At 60.8% G+C, this 12,390-nt stretch overlaps 2 protein-coding genes across 2 annotated transcripts in view; one reads left to right on the top strand and one right to left on the bottom strand.

The window, feature by feature from the left end:
- The window catches only part of TFAP4 (transcription factor AP-4), a 71,973-nt gene extending 70,137 nt beyond the window's left edge, over positions 1–1,836 (bottom strand). Inside the window, exon 1 of the mRNA XM_075132860.1 lies at positions 1,481–1,836. The gene's annotated coding sequence lies outside the window, so the exon portion shown is untranslated. The remainder of the gene's footprint in view (positions 1–1,480) is intronic.
- The window catches only part of GLIS2 (GLIS family zinc finger 2), a 33,599-nt gene continuing 21,895 nt past the window's right edge, over positions 687–12,390 (top strand). The window contains exon 1 of the mRNA XM_048867850.2: positions 687–1,461. The gene's annotated coding sequence lies outside the window, so the exon portion shown is untranslated. The remainder of the gene's footprint in view (positions 1,462–12,390) is intronic.

Below are 12,390 nucleotides of genomic sequence, written 5' to 3' on the forward strand. Positions count from 1 at the left end.
TACTGCAAGGATTTTGTGCCCCCTCTCACGTGAGGACCTCCAACCACTTTGCAGGCCTTATTGGGATCCAGGCTGAGCCTGTCAGTTCCCCTTAAGGCACTCATTAATAGTATCAGTTTACCAATGGGAAACTGTGGCAAAGTGACCTGCCTGTGGCCACACAGCAAATCGGTGGCAGAGCTCAGAAGAAACTTCACCAGCCCTGGTGGAATCCCCAGACCTAGCCCCTTCTTCGCAGCCCCCTTAAGCCCCCCAGCAAAGAGAAACACCTTAGGGGAATGTAAAAGGGCACCAGAAATGAAAGTGCTGCTGTGGGACCTGCCTGCCCCCGCCCCCCTCCCCTGGGGCTTCCCACCCCTCTCCCTCTCTGATCCTTTCAGGCCTTGGCCGCAGGGCTGAGTGAGGGGACGGGCAAGGGATGTGTGTGAGACAGGAATGCAGGGCAGCCACCGTTTCCCAGCTGTCCCCCGTCCTGGGGTGCATTGCTCACAGCCCTGGGGCCCGGAGCAGCTCTCCTCGCCTCCCTGCAGCGGCCGGGCTGCAGCCTATGACCTTCCCTGCCCCTGGCGCGGCGGGGGAGCTGGATTCCTGCAGGGATTTCCTGGGGAATGTGGGGAGGTGGGTGGTGGACCGGGGCTGGGACTGCATTGTGTGCGCCTCTCCCTCCCTTCCCCCTCCGACTGCGCTGTGTGCCTGCTTCTCCAGCCTGTCCTAGTGCTGCCCTCTAGCCAGGGGAGGAGCTGCTGGGGGGCATGCGCTCAGCTCCCAGGGTTTGGTTCAGCCTTGAAATGGAGAATTTGTCTGAAACTGATCAGCGCTGGTCAATTTCAGACAGCTCCGCAGGGCTGCAATAAATCACGCTGGGAAATAACATCCCCCTCCACACCCCCATCCATCCATCCATCCACCCACCCACCCATCATCCCTTCCTCCCTCTCCTCTCCTCTCTTTCCCTGAAACAGGCGATCACCTCTGAGCCGCAGCCTCTTCCTTTCAAACCACTCACTCCCGCCCCCCTCCCCCCCAAAAAAAAAGCCGGAGGAGGAGAAGAGACGCTTCCACCTCCCCGCAGCCCTTGCTCGCTTTGCGCTGCAAGCCCCCTCCCCGCCTAGGAGCCTGCCGCCTGGAAGCAGAGACCAGCCCCTCCACCCTCCTTCCCCAGGTCGGAGAGACACAAATCCAGCGCTAGAAGCAGCGGCAAACATCGCTCTCCGGAGCTGCAGATGTGGCGGAGCAGGGAAAGCAGCTCTTTCTTCTTCCAGGCGAGCTCCCCATCTGCTTCGGCTCCCGGGGCCCCGCGGAAACTTGTCCTCCCTGCTTCACCAATTTGCAGTCTGCTGTGAAAATCCCGGTACGATCCTCCGACACCCCCCTCCATCTCAACCCCCGCAGCAGGCAAGAGACTCACACAAAGCGGCGAGGAGCAGAGGCTTGTCCTCGCCCCCCCACCCAGTAGAAAAGGTAAGGGAATCCGCGTTACCTTCGGTGCACCGCGCTGCGATCTTTCCAACTCTTTGTCGTGCCGTTTGCTTGCTGGACAGAGAGGGGCTTGGCGGAGTCACTTTCTGTATAGGTTGCAAGAGACTGGTTGCAGATCTCCCCCGGATTTTCTGTTGGGGGGGGGGTCTCGGGGTTGATATGGCAGAGCTGATGCAGGGGGGAGCAGGTTGTCAGTAACTAGTTTGTATGTTGATTCAATAGGTGCCACTCACCTTGTGCTGTTGCGAGACCTCCTATTCTCCCCCCCCCGCCTTTATTTTAGATATAAAGCAGAAAACTTCAGCGTTAAAGTGTCCCCCCCGCCGACGCTGTTTGGAAACAGCCATCAGTTGCAGCAGGCTGCCTTTATCCGGGGAGGGGGGTATTCTGGATTGCAGGAGGAAGTTGTGTGTTATGGACATTCATTAAGTAGAAGTAAAGGCTTTGTACTAAAGGCAGGTTTGAAAGGAACACCCCTCCCCCCCAACTACCAATAAACAAGTAACCCCCCCCCCCTTCAATCTGGGTCTGGGTGCCCAGGGCTGCTGAGATTGGCGAGGGAGTCACCCTCCAGTGAACCTGCCCCTCTCTCTTCCTCTTGGAAGCAGAAAGGACATTTCTTTCTCTGCCTCTGCCAAGCACGTCAAGAGCCCTGGGAGAAAATGCAGGGCAGTGTGAATAAAATGGTGCTAACCAGAGGCTCCAGCCGGCCAGGGCACTTAGCTATATGACTTACATGACTCTCCAGACACCACTGGAAGGGAAAATAGCTATTGCAAAGAGAAGAGGGGTTCTCAGGTCCCTGCAGGGGCAGGCCAGGTTTGGGTGTCAAGAACTTGAGTCCTCAGCTGGACTGGTTTTGAGCCCTGCAGTTTTCTTATGTCTAAAGCGCTGCCAACGTGCGGGGTGCTGCCCAGCGAGAGTGGACCAGACCCCTGCCCCGCAGTGCTTACAGTCAAAGTAGGCCTGAATTTCACTTTGTTGGCTCCGGCAGAGAGTTTCTGGTGCCCGTGAGGGACCCTGTTCTGGAGAGGAAAATGAACGGGAAGCTGGGCTGGCACCGTCTGCCTGGCACCTGCTGGCACAGCAGGAATTCCCAGCGCACTTTGGGCTGAGGAGTGGAGGCTGCAGTGAACTGGCTCTGTCCCTCCAGCAGGTCCCTTTGGGGATGCATGCGTGTGTGAGAGCGTGGTGGCGTGGCTAACTCTGGTGGCTCGTGCTTGCCTGTTTTGCCCCCTCCAAGGAGAGATGGAATCCAAGGCTGCTGGGCTGCGAGCCCCTTGCTGTAGCACCTGCAGCTAGAGCGCAGTGCCAAAGCAGGCTGGTGGGTTTGCGCAGCCATGTGTGGTCTCTAGTGGCATGTCGAGCTCCGTGGTGCGGTTTGGGAATTCACACGCTGGCACCTCAGGAGGTGCAGGTGCCTAGATCCCATGGCCATGGATGTGTTGGAATATTGGAGCCCATCCCTGGCCGGCCATGTGGTACACAGTGATCTCAGGCTGTGCACTTCTTTAGTCTCTCAAGCCAAGCAGGGTCTGCCTTGGCAACCATTGGGATGGGAGACATGGAAGGGAGAGAGGAGAAGAAGTGGGCTATGATGTTGCTGGTTCATTGATTAGGGGACACTCTTCCCTTTGAGCCAATATGGGCCCAATGCCCCATCTTGGTGCTAGGGGGCACTGTGTTGCCATCTGCTGGTCTTTCTGTTCCTGCTTGTTGTCAAATCCCACCTGGGGTAACTAAACCTCCCCTGGTGGTTTCATCTGGATACGATATTCTCTCCCATTCCCTGAATTAAACTGGAATGTTGCTGTGCCCTGTTAAATGCCCCTCGAGAGGTGGTAGCATTTCAGTGGTGGGTGATGAGTGTTTGGAGTCTTAGGGAGGTAGCAGAAATGAGCGACTCCCTCTGCAAGACTCACTTGAGACTTGCCCTTCAAGCCAGGCTGAAATCCCTCTCCCAACACCTCAGTGCCGGACTGAGCACAAGGCTGAAGCACAGGACAGCTGACATTTCTGTAACGTTGTTGTGGTCAGGTCACGCTTCGATCGTGAGCCTTTGGGAAATCTCATGCTGGCACTAAAAACCCACAGTCCCCAGACCTCGAAGGTCACCCCCCAACTCCCCGCCACTGTGCCCAGCACCGCCCAGGAAAAAGATGTTGAGAATCAATGGCAACAGTTTCTAATGGGGGGGGAGGAAGGGGAGGAAGGGAGCTGGCCCGGGTATTGGGATGGCGATGAGGCAGCCGGGCTGGGGCTGGGGATGGCTGTGCAGTGGGAGCCAAGGAGGCAGCAGAGAGCCCCTTGGCTCAGCCAGTGCCCCTCCCCACACAGCCCCATACAGCTCTGCTCCTTGCCTGCCCAGCCCGGTGCCCCTCTGCACAGCCCGGATTTCTCCGCTCCAGCCCCCTACCCCATTCGGCTTCTAACGTGGACGGATGTTGCCACCAGGTAACACCAACGGGATAACTTCCTATGATGAGAAATACAGATTTTTACAAAACCCTAGGGGATCCCCTCCCGCCCAGCCTTTGCTCACTGACAGCGGTGGTTGCTGAAGCAGGAGGGTGATTTAGGGACCTGGGTACTCATCCCAGCTCAGCTCTCAGCCCTTGGGCAGGTCACCTCGCCTGTGTGCCTTATTTCCCATGGTAGCTCGGTGCCTGGCCACCCAAACATAGCACGCTGCCTTCCAGCACCAACCCACACCCAGCCACAGCACGGCCAGGGCCTCGCCAGCACGCTCAACCGTACAGCCCGAACCACGGGCAGGCTCAGCACTGTGCTTTCGTCTGTGGAGAGCGTGCATTCCTCAGGGTGGGGGTGCGATGGGGGGAGCAGGAGGCTGTACTGGGTGCTGGAGCTGAAAGAGGATCTGTGGTGCAGCTGGTCGGGTGGGAGTGTGTTTGTCTAGCATGGCGTTTGGGTGGCCAGGCAGGGAGAGGAGGGTGACATGGGTGTTTGGGTGGCTTGGTGGGGGAGAGGAGGCTAGTGGGGGCATTTGGGTGGCCAGGTGGGGGAGGGGAGCTTGGTGGGGCCATTTGGGTGGAGGGGAGGCTGGCACAGGCGTTTGCATGGGTGGCAGGTGAATCACCAGAGGTTCCCACCCCCCCCGCCTGAGGACCTGCCCCCCTTCTCCGCCAGAGCTCCCCCTCCCCGTGGCTACCAGCCCCCCCAGCCCTGGAGCACCGGGCAGGCAGTGCGCCCCCGCCCCCGCAAGTGCTCTAGTACAGGGCAGGCAGATGGTGCATGCCCCCCCCGCCCCCGGGCTTCCAAGCACAGGGGGGATGGGCGGTGTCCCACAGTCTCCAAGCACAGGGCGGATGGGTGGGCCGGCACATGGCCCCCCAAACACAGGGCATGCAGCCCCAGTGCCTCCAGCCCACCCCCCCAAGCCAGGGCCCCCCAGCGCAGGGCATCCCCAGCCACCCCAGGTCCTGGCCACCCTAACCCCAGCCCCAACCCGCTGCTTCCCTGAAGAGGAACAACCTGCCTGGGCTGGGGCCATTGGGGCCAAGCAGGGAAGGGCAAGCAGGGCTTTGGGGAGGAGCGTGGGCGTGGGCACAGCCTCCCCCAGCCTATGTGATGTGACACACATGGGCATTTGGGTGGCCATGTGGGGAAGGGGAGGGTGAATTGGGTGTTTGGGTGGCCGGGCCAGGGACGGGAGGTCGACATGGTCCATGAACGTTGGCTTTCCCGGGCGATGTCCTGACTCTTCCGTGATTGCGTTGCCAGGAAATGCGCCGTAGCAACCTGAACTGCAGGTTCATGACACCCCGCGACGGGGAAGCCGCGTGGTGTGAGTGAGGGACCCCCTGACTGGGTTTGACTGGCATGAGGGCAGGCCAGGAGCTGTGTCAGGCCAGCCCCACTGAGTGCGGACAGGCTTGGCATGTGCCCCACGTCTGCATTGGGATTCTTGTCTCCCTCCATCAACAGGACCCTGAGTTAGCAGGAGTCCAACTGAGCAGAGCCCAGGCAGAGAGAGAAATCAGCAGTAGGAAGTGCTTGCAACAGGGACCTGCAATCGCTTGTTTGTCCCTAGAACGATCACCCAGATGTATTGGCCATACAGAGCCGCAGGCAGGTGTAATTTGGAGGGTGAGGGGCGGGGGGCTCCATATCTGAGGGGGAAAAGGAGGAGACCTTTCTCTGGCAGATGGATTTGAGGAAGCTGGTGGTTCTCTGACTTGGCTCAGGAGCTTGGGGCATTAGAACAAGGGCTGGTGGAGCTGGGGCAGGTGGCAGGGGCAGGTGTGGAAGGCAGAAGGGCAGGATCTAGCACCACAACGGGCGTGGGGTGGGGTGTCTGGGGCTGATCTCCAGGTGTTGCACGTTGAGAAATGTCAGCTAATAAATCTCCCTCCCCCAGGGGTCTGATATTCAACTTCTCCCTCCCCCTGGGTCCACCAGCTTCGGCACCCAGAGCCTGGGAGGCGACTGAGTTGGGCCCCAGAGTTTGAACCCTGCCTGTGCTGGAATTGCTAGCGTGAGTTGCCTTTGAGAGCCCCCCTCCCCTGCAGAGCCTCTGTCAAGAGCAGGGCCCTACACTGTCTGGCTGGGGAGAAGGAGCTGCGCTATGAGTTGTTACCACTCCTAGTCCCGTGGCCTGAGGGTGCCAAGTGGCAGTTTGCCCACTGCCATGGTTCAACCCACGGCTGGTTTGCTTTGCTGCCCATGTACTGCAGCATGCTGAGCCCCTTCTCCGGTGGGTCACCTGCCTTCCCGGAGCCTGAGCCGGACCTGCCCACCTTAGAGTCCCTAACCCCTGTGCTGGGGTGAGAACAGCCCTGATCCTCCCCTCAGGCTGCCCCACTTGTGAACTGGGCCCTGTCTGCAGCAGGTTCTCCCTCCTTGCGTCTTTCTACCTCCATTCCTCGCGCTCAGGGGAGCCAGAGCTCTCTGCATTTGACTCCTTTCCCAGGGGAAGAGCCACTGGGAAACAAACAGATGGAGCGGAGTGGGCTCTGTGAGCTCTCTGGCCCCATCCCTGCCCCGGGCTCCCTTCTACCCACAGCCCAAGGGAGCCCCCTTGCTCACCCCCCAGGCGCAGGCTCTCTATCCCAAGACCCCGAGGCAGAGCCTCCCTGCACATCCTGGCTTTCTTGTATCCCCAGGTGCCTACCTTGCAAAGCCCGGGGAGACCCCAGCCTGTCCCATGACTGCGGGCCCATCCAGGGAGCCATGTGATGTGACTCAGCTGAGCGTGTGCTTTGCCACTCCTGGAACTGCCCGGAACTGTGCATTCATTCCCGGCAGGGGGGCAGTAACTGGCTGGCGGAGCCTTTCCCACACTGAAGCCTCAGCGCTGGACCTGTCCTCCGGCCCTCCCATGGTGCTTTGGGGCGGGGGAGGGGAGGAGAGGGGGCTGCCTGCAAAAGGCCTAGCCCCTGGCATTTCCCAGGGCAGGGAGCTAGCAGACAGACTGCTGCCCTCGCGAGGCCTCGGCAGACGGCCCCGGTGCCAAGGAGGCTGCGAGCTGCTAAAAGGCTCTCTTGTTTGAAAGGCTTATTTTGCAGCTCAGGCTGTGTCCTGCTCAGCAGCCAAGACGAGCCAATCTGGCTACTGCGTGCCGGGGCTGGGGCCATAGGGAGCAGCCACCCGGCCTCCCGATCAGACCGCCGGCTGCCAGCCTAGTGCCCGCATGGCCCCCTAGGTAGGACACCCTGGTGGCTGAGGAGAGAAGGGCTCCCACTCTTCCCTCTGCGCAGGGCCTGTCTTGGGTTAGGAAGGGAAGAAGGGTCTGCAAGGCGTGTCCTGGAGGGGGAGGGTCTAAGGGGCATGAGAGGAGGTGACAGTCCCAGCGTGGGACCCATATAGCGCAGGAGTATTCACAGTAACCCACTGGATGGCAGTAGTGCCCATTGTGCCAGGCGCTTCCCAGTTAAAGACCGACCCTGCCCACCGAGCCAGTCAGACAGAGGAAGGGTTCTCACCCTACTGGCCAGGTGGGGAATTGAAGCCTGCTGAGACGAAGGGACTTGCTCAGAGTCCCCCAGGGAGCCTGTAGCACTGCTGGGAACAGGACACAGCTCTCCTGGGTTGCCGTCCAGCCATCCTCCCTCTGTACGTGCCAGGGACACTCTGCCCTTGGACTGGCCGCTGCGGGAGCCCCAGCTCCAGCCAGCCTGCAGGTGCGGGGTGCACGCACTGGGAGCCAGGCCACCCCGGCGGCTGGCATCACTCTGAACAGCCCGGGGATGTGACGGGGACATTCCCCAACAGCGTTCAGATGCTTCCTTTCCCAGCACCGTCGAGATTCTCCCCAGTGTACTGGAAACACCTTGCACCTCCTGTTGCAGCCTCTCCCCTCCCCCAGCCACCCTGGAGAGGGTCTGGCCCATCCGTGGGCCAGCCAGGGCTGTTCTAACAGCATTGCAGGAGGGGTTCAGTGGGGTGGGACTCGACCGTGTCTGGCAACCCCTGATGAAACTCCTGTGGACACATGAGGAAAAGGAGGAGCAGGACGCCGTCAGGTTCAATAGCCGGCCACGCCACATTGACAGGCCCACATTTGCTTTTTCCAAGATGGTCAGGGAGGCAACCCCATGCTCTGAGTGTCCCTAAACCTTCCACTGCCAGAATCTGGGAGTGGATGACAGGGGATGGATCACGTGATAATTGCCCTGTTTTGTTCACTCCCTCAGAAGCACCTGGCACCAGCCACTGTAAGAAGACAGGGTACTGGGCTGGATGGACCACTGGTCTGACCCCTGTATGGCCGTTCTTACCTTCTTGTGGTCAACCCTCTCCCTTGGTCGTAATTCTCCTGCTCTCCTGTCACCCAGTCTTCCCAGGAAAGCCGAGGGGATGAGGCCTGACTTTCTAATGGAAAAAACAAACAGCAACCCAACTGACCCTTTCAGGCTGCTGCTCCCCAACAGAAAGACTGGCCTGGACCCATCCCGCCTCAGGGCAGCTGCTAGAAGTACTATTTGGCTGAGCCACGCTGCCTCCTCATCTGGGCAGCATATTCCACAGCATCCGTGTGGCCTCTTAGAGCTCTGGGTTCGGTTCCTGCCGCTGCCCTCCTGCACTGTGGGAAGGGGGTTCTAGCTCCACCAGGCCCACACAGCCCCAGCACCTCTCTTGATGCTGATCTTGGCATCACTGGTGGGATGCACGCTGCCCCTCTCACTTCTACAGGGCCGCCCATTTAGGCCTCCAGCCCTCACATTTCTCAGGGCAGGATCCTATGAACTCCAGACCAAGCCCGAGGCTGCAGGCCCTTGGGACTCTCCATGATCTCCTCCATGGGTCTGAGTTCAGTGCAGCACCCGCTGTCCTGTTCTGCCAGGGCAGGGCCAGCCAGTGCCCAGCCAGAGCTCCTGAGGCAAAGTACTGTTTCCTCAGAACGAAAGTGCCTAAAACACCGGAGCCCACTGAGCAGCATCTGGGCGGGCCTGGCTGGTCTCCTGCAGGGCTGTTTCTGGTCCCAGCCTCCTGCCTCTCTGTGAGTCACCCTCTCCCCAGGCCAGGCTGTTCTACTGCTCAGGGCCCTTTGTCTGCTGAACCAGGTCAAACCAGGCCGGGGGCTGTTTCCAGGGGCGGAGGAGCTGCTTCAGCTGTTACCTGCTTTGTTCCACTCCTGGGGCTTTGCATTAATTAAACCCCTCACCCCCCCCCCCCCCACACACACACATGGTGGTGCCTGCAGGAAGCCTCCGTTATGTGACTCATTTAGCCAGGAATACAATCTCTGCCAGTCCAGCAGTCCATGGACAGTGTTAACACAACCGGCCTTGAATGTTCCATGTGTCCATCGCGGGTGCTGGCCCTGCAGGGGTCCCTCAGCTCCCCCACCCCATCAGAGAAGCAGGGGAAAGCGCTGGGGTAAAGGGTTCCATTCCTATCCCTTTCCCCCCACCCCTTTTCCCTCCCAGAGCAGCCTGCATGTGAGAACACTGCATTCCCCGGCCACCCTCATCTTCCCCTGAACTCCCTCAGCTCCCGCCTGCGTGGGCTCCCTGGGCCAGGCTGATGTGTCGCCATGAGACAAGGGGCACAGTGCAGCCAGGCTGGGGCATGGCGAGATCATCTGGGTTACCCAGTATCCAGCTGATTTCCAGGGGTGCAACCCCCCAACCCCCCCCAACAGAGCCTGCAGGCTCTGTCCCCAGCACTGCAGGGAGGCTGGCACGTGGAGCTGGTGTATCCCACGCCTGGTGCCAGACCCTGCTTCCCATTTCTGCGTCCACCTCCCCTCCCCACTCCCGGTCTGTTCCCCATCCCAATGCCCTACCTGGCCAGCCCAGCAGGGCTGTGCAGCAGGTGCCCGGCCACAGCAGGTATGTTCAATCTAGCCTGGAGCAGATGGGCTTGTGGCTCCAGGAGCATCTCTCAGTACCCAGGCACTAGGGGCCCAGGTCTCCTCTCTCACAGGGGTCCATGGAACGGGCATGGTTTTTATCCTCATCTCCAGAGGGGTGGTGGCTGGGGTCCCCTTGGCTGCTGCCCAGGCTACGGGCTTGACCCGAGCGTCATCCATCCATCTTCATCCATGCTGACCTTGCTGTTAGCCTGCCCGCAGGCCATTGAAAGTGCTGCCAGGCAGCTGGGGCATTTCAGGGCCTATCACTCTGCTTGCGTGTGTTTGTGTGGGCGGAGGCTGCTCTGGTGGGGTGCAGGGTCGGCCCTGGTCTGTGCCCCACTCTCTCCCCTGGATACACGGCAAAGTTGGTTCTTTTTCCAGCCAGCTGCTTTGGAGGGAGCCTTGATTCCCTCCCCACTTGCCTGACGGGGCCGCGGGGTGATTTCTTCCTGCCTCTGCCCTGGAGCATGAGGGTGGATTGGACCCTGCTAGGACTCAGAAGTGCCTGCAGAGGCTCCCTGGGAACGGCCAGCCCCTCCTGCTCCAAGCTCTGGCACGGCAGCGCGTATGAGGACAGTCCCTGTGTCTTTTGGCCCTTCCCTGTTTCTCTCCCTTGCTATTTCTGGCTGGCTTCACGACGCAGCTGCGGCTCCACAGACAGCTTGGGGCCGGCCGGCTCCCCGTTGGCAGGAGCCCAGGTGAAGCGTTCAGGATGCTGCTGGCTCGTTCTGGGGACAGGGGGGCAGGGCTGGACGTGCTGCATCTCTCTCGGGATATCTGAGAGAATCACGCCTGTGGAGCTGGCAGATGCTCTGCTGTGGGGCAGCCATGTTTGACCTTGAGCTGAGGGCATTGATGCTGCCCCCCACCGTAGGCTCCAATGGCTCCCCCCACCATGCACCCGGCCCCTGAGCCTGTGGCCAGGCACTGACTAACCTCCACCCCCACCAGGCCGTTGCCTGATGGGACCCAGCTGTGCCCTGGGTCTGCAGCAGCTCCTGGCAGCACTTCAGGGCTGGTGCCACCCGCCACCCCCCGCCAGGCAAAATTATCTCCCCTGAGAGCAGACGGGTTTGGGGGCAGCTTGGCCTGCTGCTCATACCCCCCATATGAGCGGGCAGGGGGGCTGGCTGTCCCCTGCCTGGTGTTGCGAGTGAGTCGCCCACGAGTGAGGGGCGAGGCTGGGGAGAATGCGGCCTGGAGAGGTCCCAGGCGATGGAGCCAGCACGCAGGAGCGTGTGTGTGTGTGTGTTTGTGTGTGTGTGTGTGTGTGTGCACGGGGGGGGGGCAGTGGAGATCCAGGCAGCTGGTAGGGAAAGTGAGGCAGGTGCACTGCTAGTGACGAGGCAGACAGGGTGAGAAGAGAGCCCACCTGAGCTTCTCTCTAACGATGCTAAGCCCCCACTGCAGGTGGGGGGCTCCCTACCACGCTGGTAGCTCGCTGGGGGCGGGAAGGCAGCACCGACCATCCCCTCACCAGGGCAGGTGGCAGCCACTCTCGCTGGCAATCCGGCAGAGACGCCGGGGCCCAGTTTGTATCGCTCTGTCTTTAGCTCCTGCAAGAGATGGGCCTACGGCCTGTGCCCGCTGCAGCTGCGGGCCAGAGAGGGGGGAAGGTGCAGTCGGCTAGGGTTTGTGGCAAAGCACCCTGTGATGCGCCCGCACTGGCTCTGTGGGTCAGTGGGAGCCTGACATGAAGCTGGGGGGAGGGGGAGCTCGTAGGGGAAGCATTGATTTTAACCCACGTGGGGCCTGCCTGCATACGATCCCTGTGGAGGAGGTGCCAGGCCGTCCCGTGAGGGGCAGGATGGCAGGAGATGGCTGTAGCCTCCCAGGATGGTGATTGGGATCTGCCTAGCAAAGGGTCCTGCCCTATGGCCTTCTGGGCCACCACGCCCTGGCCCCCTGGGCCGCTGGACAGAAGTGAGTGGGTATGAAGGTGGCAGGGCACGGCCAGGCCCAGGAGAAGGCCAGTGGGGGTGGAACTGCTCCCCGATCCCCTCTTTTGCACCTGCATTTCAGAGTAGGGCGCGGGGTCAGCGACTGCCTGGCTCAGTGGGCTCAGCCTGCACTGGCTGGCATGTTCTGGTAGCTCCCCCAATGCACTTTTAGGGGTTTCCCAAGGGTCCAGGGTGACTCCCTACCACCTGCTCATGGAGCTGGGCCTACCAGGGGAACCTGCCAGCTGCTGGCACCACGGGTGCTCTGCTCCGGGTTCCACGAGCCCCGCTCTTTCCCAGGGCAGGCCAGCAACCTACACAGCCCACCCAAGTGCCCCTCCCTTGGCTCCTGGATGTGCACGCCCGCCCGCTGCACCCCACTTCTCCACTTTCCCCTCAGTTCACCATGCACCTGAGCTCGGTGGAGATGGGAGGTTGAGTTAACAGAGCCCGAGATAAAGGGTCAAATGAAAGCAAGCGCACAGACTGCGGGCCTGGTTCCAGGGTAAAGAAAAGTGTCAGCCATAACGCAGCCTGTGCTTGTTACCAGGTGACTTTCCTGGCTAAGTCAGGCCTTGCAGTGCCTGTCCAGTCCAGAGAGCCTGGATCCCCCCTTCATGCGCCCCCGGGCAGAGCGGCTCCTCCCCTCCCAGA

The sequence above is a fragment of the Caretta caretta genome, chromosome 10 (genome assembly GCF_965140235.1).
Source record: "Caretta caretta isolate rCarCar2 chromosome 10, rCarCar1.hap1, whole genome shotgun sequence".
Taxonomy (NCBI): Eukaryota; Metazoa; Chordata; order Testudines; family Cheloniidae; genus Caretta; species Caretta caretta.